Here is an 8896-nt window from a genome sequence, read left to right as displayed (position 1 = left end):
GTACCGATATAAATGCCCCGTCCAGGAATGTCCTGGCACCTACATCGGGATGACGACGATGTGTCTTTCTAAGAGATTATCTTGCCACGTGCAACAGGGTGCAATAAAAATGCATTGCCTCCAAAAACATAATTTCAAGACAACAAGGGAGCATATAGTGAAAAATGTAACAATCATCGGCCATGCCCCTGACAGTAGACGTCTCCGGATAATGGAAGCTCTTTTTATTCAACAACAAAGACCTAACCTCAACACCACGCAAGAAGGGACCTTATTGCCAACATGTATAAGGTCCACTATCAACAATAGTCCAGGCAATAACAACTATGACAGGACTGATATAGCTGAAGGTCAAAACAGGGATTATCTCCTGACAGAACCAGAGCCAGTAATCCCACCAAACATCCCGGCGAGGCAGAGGCCACCACCCAATAGGATTAACGGTCTCCGCCCTAGGGCGGTTCTTAACCAGTGAAGATGGAATCTCGTAGCAGGACTCCATATATAAGCCATCAAAACAACACCTGCATCCAGTTCTCACTCAGATCCCACTGAGAGAGGACCATCACTGCTGCTCCTGCCTGCTGACTGCCGACATCTTCTGCCGCCGTTACTGGCTGTTGCCTGCTCCCTCTTCACTTGGCTGATACATTCAGCCTCCTGAAGAGACCGCCGCCACCGCCGCCGCCGCCTCCGCCGATAAATCGCTGATTTCGCCGACGTTTTTCGCCGATTTTTCGCCGAATTCGTCGCCGATTTTTGCCATTTTTTCGACGATTTCTGTTGCAGTTTTTGCTGTACTGACAAGGGCCTTGCCCCTGAATTGGCTGTAATCAGCCCCCTCATATAAAGAAAATTAAATTGACAATATAGGCTAAGCTTTGCCTCCAACTACATAATTTTACCTTACTAATAGATCCTCCTGTGGAAAATCTGGTAGCCGTTGTGGTCTTAAAACTCCAGTAGAAGCAGGGCCAAAGGGTCAAAAACTCCCACTCTCGCTGTCTGTGGCAAGTGGCATAGGGCTGTTAGGCTTGGCGCCTATAAGCCAAGTTGTTTGATAAATAATAGGTTGTTATTCTTGGTAACTGGCGAAATAAGCCAGTATTCAAATAGGGTCAGGAATCAGCTCAAATAAAAACTTTTAGGTCTCCACTGAGTTTTGATTATTACCCCCAACCTCCCTACCTGCAGGAATAGACTGCTGGGCCGTCTTAGTGCGTGAACGCAGTAAGAAGGCTCCCCAACAGCTATTTGTGTAGGCTAGTACTTAGCTAAAAAGAGTTAGTTTCAGCACTGCTCTAGCAATAGGTTAGTTAGCATAACCCCCATATAACTAACGAATTTGTGTTTCATTTTCAGATTCTGTAATTCATTCTTATAACTTCTACTATAACTTTGCTTGGGGCCCTAGGGCTTAAAGGGTTGGACAACCCCACCAGGCACACTGTCTGTCTCTCTATATGGTCTCTGATCATATACTCACACATCTTGAAAAAAAGGACTTATCCTGGAATCAACTTTATGAGATCGTACTAGAAGCTCTAGCAACTGGTGAAATGGAGATGGACCCCGACCTGCAACCCCTTCTAACTGAACTTGATAAGGAAGCCGAACAGGAACTCATGGACAATGAACAAAAAACGAATGGAACAGGACCAAGACCAAACAAACCGGAAGAGGACCAACGACAACGACTCTGATGGAGAAGGAAACCTACCTTGGCAGGAAGTAAGGAGAAAAAAGAAACTTCCTAGAAGGAGCCAACCAGGGAATGATGTACCCACCCAGCAAGAAAACCTCACCGCAGGAAGCAGCAACCAGCCTGCTAGAGAAAACAAGACCTATTTTTTTAGGGTCTTAGCTGGTAACCCATCAGAGGCCTTCAAGGCTATTGCTGCCTTTGAAAGCAAACACAAAAACATTCAGATGATTGCCAAACCAAACAGGCAAGGACAGTGGACCATATCCACCAAGGACACAAGAGCACTGATAACCTTGCGAAGCACCTCAGACATTAAGCTATTGGAGCTTAAAGAAGAGGAAAAATTAAAAAAAGCAGTTGTGGTTGGCTACCCAACTGATATGATGGAAAGCCATCTAGTTAAATTACCCAATATCACTGCAGCAGAAAGGATGAAGAACAAGGCAGGCTTCCTTACAAAAGCCATACTGGTGACATTCAAGGGTCCACACCCACGAAGAGTCGACCTAGGCATCTTTGGCAGCTTCAGGGTCAACAAATACTACCCAGATCCCCTCAGATGTTACAACTGCCAGAAGTATGGGCATCACAAGGACCAATGCCAAGCAAAGGTCCCAACCTGTGCTGTCTGCAGCCTTAAGCACCCCACACAGGAGTGCATTGACAAGAAGGCTGCTGGAATACCCACAGTCAAAAAGTGTTCAAATTGTAAGAAAGGGCATACTGCAATGGCCTGGGGATGCCCTGAAAGGGTAGCAAGAGTAATTGCTGCCCTCCCCAAAGACAAAAGGGACCCATCAAGAGGAAGAGCGGCCCCCAAACCTCTACCCAGAAGGAGATTTTATACCCAGGAGGAGCTAAACAGGCACTCCAACTCCAGAACAAGAACCAGGTCAGTATCTAAACCCAGAGCCAGATCTACCTCCAAGGCTCCAACCGAAGGTCCGAAACCACTGCCTAGGACCATCTTCATAAAGACCATGGTCCTAAAAGACAAATTGACCGAACTAGTCACTCAGGCCGTGACTGGAAAAATCAATGCTGCAACAATTGCTACCAGCATTGAAAAAGTCCTAAAAGACTTGCTCTCCAGGAATAAGTCCTCCCAATCCCCCTCTCTTGCTATCCAGGAGATCACTTCTCACTCCTCACCAACCACACCTACCATTCCATCACCTCAATCACCCGTACCTTCCACATCCTCCACTTCAGTCCCCGCACCTATCATACCACTCACCCCATCCATCATCCCATCATCCACTCTCACCCCATCCACCTCATCCACTTCATCCTCCGAGGTCAAGGCAATTGCCTTTGCCCCTAGGGACCCAAGACAATACTCTTCAACCTACACCAAGGAGTAAGAGTTCTGAACTGGAACTCAGCCGGTGTTAGATCAAAGATCTCCTCCCTAATTGCAATATGCAAAACTGAGAATGTAGATGTCATCCTGCTACAAGAAACCAATCTTCCAGCAGGAAAGAAACTAAAAATCCCAGGCTACAATGCCTACATCGCACCACAGATAGGCACAGACAGAGGACTAGCTACATTAGTTAAAACTAGCATACCAACAACAAGGTTACACAACCCTATTCCCTGTGGCACCAACATAGAGACACTAGCAGTAACAATAACATTACTGAATCAAAAAATAGACATATACAACATATACAGAAAATTACATAGGGAGGATACAGGAGAGTTACAACTAACTCAACTCTTTGCTCACACAGAAAGAACACCAACAATTATCTGCGGGGATTTTAATGCACTTCACCCCATACTATCATCCCCATCAAGGACAAACCCCTCAGGGGAACACATAGCTTTCGCCCTGGATGAATTTGAGGAAGTCTCCCTCCTAAACACAGGGCAACCTACACACATAAGAGGTGGAAGACTAGATCTGACTTTTGCCACAACAGCCATTAGACACCTAACCAAGTGGCAAGTACACTCAACCCTGATAAGTGATCACTTTGCCACAGTGACAGAATTGGACTTACAACAACTACCTCCAATCCCACCACCCCCACCAAGATGGAACCAGGACCTAGCAGACTGGGTCTGCTTTCAAACAACCATAGAGGAATGGGCAATCAGCTACGCTCCTCCAGAGGACATAGACCAACTAGAAAAAGACCTAGTTGAGGCCTTTCACAATGCAGCCAACAGAGCTATGCCACTAAAAACAACACAAGGTAGTTACACTTACAAAGACTCCTGGTACTACTGCCCAGAAGTCAGAAGACTAAAAACCAGACTAAACAGAGTCACAAAAATATACAGAAGAAGATCCACAGTAGAAAACAGAGAGCTACTACAAACAGTCAAAACTGAAACAAATGAAAGAATCCATGAAATCAGAATTGAAAAATGGATGGAATGGTGTTCAAGCCTGTCAGGATACAACAATCTAACTCAGCTTTGGAAATGGCTAGGCAGAGTAGCCGGAAAAAAGAGAAAGACACCAATTGCCACACACCCACACCCACATGAGGAGGCTGAAAGAATTGCAACATCCTTTGCAAACAGAACACTGTCAATCAATCTCTCCCCCGAAACCAGAATGCAACAAGAGCAACTGGCACCATCAAGATGGGAAGAGATCAACACAGCCTGCCTTCAGCAGGATGACACAGACACCCCATACACAGTTGAGGAGCTAAGAGCAGTACAAAAGACAGGGAAAGACACTGCACCTGGAGCTGACAAAATCACCTACACAATGATCAAACACATGGGACCAGCAGGAGAAACTGCATTCCTAAGATTACTAAACAAAACACACCTAGAGCACATAAGGCCTCAAACCTGGAGACAACAAGATACACAGCCAATCCCCAAGCCAAAGGATCCAACAAATCCCAGGCCAATAGCCTTGGTATCCTGTATAGAAAAAACAGGAGAAAAAATGGTCTTAAACAGATTAAAGTACAAAATTGGCCCCCTAAACAAGCAGCTATATGCATATCAGGAGGGAATTGGAACCTCTGAATGCATCACAGATGTATTAAGCTGCATAAATCAGAACAAGGCAACAATAGTCTTCATAGACTTTGAAAAAGCCTTCGAGCTTGCAAGCCCAGTTGCAGTGCTGCAATCAGTAGCCAAAAAAGGAGTCAAAGGACACCTACTAGCATGGACTAAAAACTACATGCTAGGAAGGCAAGCCAGAGTCAAATTTCAAGGAGTGATATCCACATATCATGAATTGGAAAATGGTACGCCACAAGGAGGAATTCTAAGCCACCTCCTTTTCAACATCCTCATGGAAAATATAGCCTCACTTCAGCTACCTGAAGGAGTTAATATATTTATCTATGCAGATGATGTATGTGTAATAGCTCGAGGGCCAGTCAGGACAATAAAAATGCAAAGAGCACTCAATGCCATCAGCCACAAATCCAATGAGCTTGGACTAAAAATTAACATTGCCAAAACAAAAGCAATGACAATCAAAGCCCCAAACCCCGTACAACCACTCACAATAGGAATGGAACCCCTAGAATGGGTGGACCGATACACATACCTCGGGGTAATAATAGACAAACAGCTCACTTTCAAGCAAGAGATAAAAAATCTCAAGGAAAGAACAAATGCCAGAAATGCAGCTATGAGATATATGTGCAGGCTCAAGGATGGAGCAAATGAACACGTCCAAAAGAAATACTATCTAGCCTGTTCCAGATCACTAGTAGACTATGCCGCCCCAACACTCCTGGGACTAACAGATCTACAAACAAGCACAATTGAAGTGATTCAAAACAATGCCATGAGGCTCATGTTGGGTGCCCCAATGTGGACAAGACTTTGCAACCTAAGGTTGGAAACCGGACTACCAACCCTCGAAGACAGAATTGCACTAAGAAATGCAAGCATAGTTGCAAAGATGTTCCTGTCAGACAGAGACTCAATCACCAAAAGACGAGTAAGAGAGGAACTATCCAAACATCCTGAAGTACAAACCCCAGATTCTTATGGCAAAGACCATAGCGATAACATCAAAAGACTTGGCCTTACAGAAACAATCCTACAATTAAAACCTGACACAGCACAAAGTACTATACACATTCCACCATGGAAAAAACAAGTTGCTAAATTCAACTACACCAAACTCCCAAGGGCAAAAGAAAACTGCACAATAGAAGAACTCAGAAACGCAGCAGAAGCAGCTATAACCTCAGTAGAAACAACAGGGGCACAGATCTACTATACTGATGGTACAGTAGATCCTGGAACCCAAACAGCAGGAGCGGCAGTTCACTCCTGCAAGTTCACAGCTTGCTGGAGAACATCCAACAATGTCTCCACCCTGCAGACAGAGCTTGTCGCAATACAGCAAGCATTAAAATACTCTATTGAAAATGAGGAAGGACCAGTAGTCATCCATACTGACTCACGATCCTCAGTGCAGGTCCTACAGCAGGACAAAAACAAAGAAAACAAATCCCTGATAGCGGACATTAAAATCCTCTTACATCAACATAATGAAAGAAACAGACTAGTAACTATAAACTGGATCCCCAGTCACATCGGGATACCAGGGAATGAAAAGGCTGATGAGCTAGCCAAAAGCACCAAACACATTCACAATGTACAGGTGCACATACAGCCTGCACTGCAACAAATCAAAAGCAAAATAAAGACACAGCTCAAGAACAACCTAATCAAGGAACTACATATGAGGATAGAGAATGGCTCTCCCTCTGCAACATGGTACAAATGGGCATCGGAACTAGAACCCCCTCCCATAGACAAATACACCCCAAGAAAACTGGCAGTATGCATACACAGACTCCGGCTGGGTTACAAAGCAAACTGGGAACTCCTAGATGACATCCAGACAAGGTGTGAACACTGTGATGTCATACCACAACAACCTCTCCTGCACTACCTACTAGAATGCAGAGAAACAGCACAACTACGAGGTGATCTACTTGTAGACATCAACACACCACATGCCATGAAAGAGGCAGCCACACTGGCAAAAGCAATTGTCGAAAGCATAGACACACATGCACAGTTGCTTTCAACTCTACCTCCACCAAGGTAAGACCTCCTCATTCCATGCACCATCTCATCCCCTCATTGTAAGGCTCTATTCACATCACCCCCTTTCACTTCTCAACTAATCTACCACTTAAAAATCTCTCTGCAGGGACCCTAGGGAGTAAAGGGTTGGACAACCCCACCTGCACAATTTTTCTCTAATCTTCAAAAGCCTCACACCCCCACTTTTCAAACTACCACTATCCGAGAAATGATGGCCCTCTACCACTACCACCATCATCCTTACCCTATCCACATCTTTTTCTACTATTAAAAACCTTTCAAATTTCCATTAATGCAACTACCTTATAAATTTTTACAGATCACCTACGGGCCAACCAAGGGAAAGGCCCGTGCCAACAACAAGTGTTGGCTTTAATACCCCAACAACAACAACAACAACAACACCTGCATTTCAGTTCACTCTTGACAATGAGCAGAAAACCTTCTCACTGCTCGAAACCGGTTGAGTCGAAGGATGTGTTAAACTTAACTCCACGTAATTTATAAATTTTGTATAAAAGTGACAATTACTTTGTGTGCACTAACATTGTGATAGTGTTTTATACTTTGTACGTATTATCTGTACTTTTACAATGTGTTGTGATATATTAAAGACAAATTGTGAATGATATGGTCTTCATCACCTTCCTATTGATATGTCCCTTTCCCAGTTACTGACGGATTGTTCAAATGAAGAGAAGAAGATAATAAGAACAATAGAAAAAGTTAATTACAAGATTAACGCCACTGAGGCAGCAATCACTTTTAATAAAACCTGCTTAAAAGAGGGTCTACTCCCAAAATAATAATAATAATAATAATAATAATAATAATAATAATAATAATAATAATAATTCGTTACTTTTCTATTACCTTTCCATTATAGATTCCTTTCTCTGTTTAGACCCTTTGGGCTTGTAGTATTCTGCTTTTCAAATCAGGGTCATAGCTTGGCTTGTAATAATGATAATAAAAATCTCGAATAATTCTCTAAAATTCCTATTCAAAAAGTTATTACATTAACCTACATTAAGTGGCCGGATGGCCTTGCAAATATGGGTCACACACTTGATGGACACGTAATCTAGTAATTCTAATCATGATTTTGTAAAATCTGTAATACCAGCTCTACATGAGACTAATGATCTTATTTCCTTTCCTATATGCAGTAGTGGAAGGCGAGGACAATGGAAAACTTCCTAATTAAAGGACATACATATCTGCGTATGTAATATCAAAAGCAACCTCTCTCTCTCTCTCTCTCTCTCTCTCTCTCTCTCTCTCTCTCTCTCTCTCTCTCTCTCTCTCTCTCTCTCGTTAACAGAACTGAAGGTGAGGAAATATAATTAACTTACAAGGTCATATTTTCTAGCGTTGATCTTTTAGGTTCAATTGCAAAATTCCCGAAATACAAATTTTGCAGCAAATTTCATTTTTCTTTTCATGAATTCCCTTTTTTTTAACCATCTGATCTAAATGAAAGTTATATTCAGATGAAATTGTTTCACAAAGCCATGACTGGAAACACTGAATCCCAGGTTTTGTTATATTGCACTGAATTACAAAGTAATCACGCTTTGATTACCAGGCATTACAGGGATTTCAAATACTGTCGAGCAACTGCAAAATAAATGTAGTTATTTATCAAATACAGCACAAAATATTCATAACGTAAATTATACTGTTATATGTCTCTTGGTGATGTTTCACCCATGTTTTAATAATTTTAAAATCATCACAATTACAATTTGAACAAATTAATAACGTAAAGAATGGTAAGTTATGCAAGAGAATAGAACATTCATGATCTGGCCATCGGAAACCGTAACAGTTTTCTCTTTCCTATCACCTTGTTACAATATGTTTCGAAATCTTCAATTAATATTTGAGTATATATGTTACCTTAATATCACCAGTACTGTCCATAAGTACAACAGTGACGGATAATCAAACGTCTACTTTACAACAAAATCGGTATTCCTCATCAGTAAACAAATATTGTCACCTATAACTTGCTCAGACGAATAAAATGTATTTTATCTATCTTTGATAAAATCCTCAAGATGTCTATAACTATGAGGAGGAACAATGATTAATTTGCAAGTATGTTTTTCCAGTGTCATAGTTTCCAGG

This window comes from Palaemon carinicauda, chromosome 5 (genome assembly GCF_036898095.1).
Source record: "Palaemon carinicauda isolate YSFRI2023 chromosome 5, ASM3689809v2, whole genome shotgun sequence".
Taxonomy (NCBI): Eukaryota; Metazoa; Arthropoda; class Malacostraca; order Decapoda; family Palaemonidae; genus Palaemon; species Palaemon carinicauda.
This window is presented reverse-complemented; position numbering follows the sequence as displayed.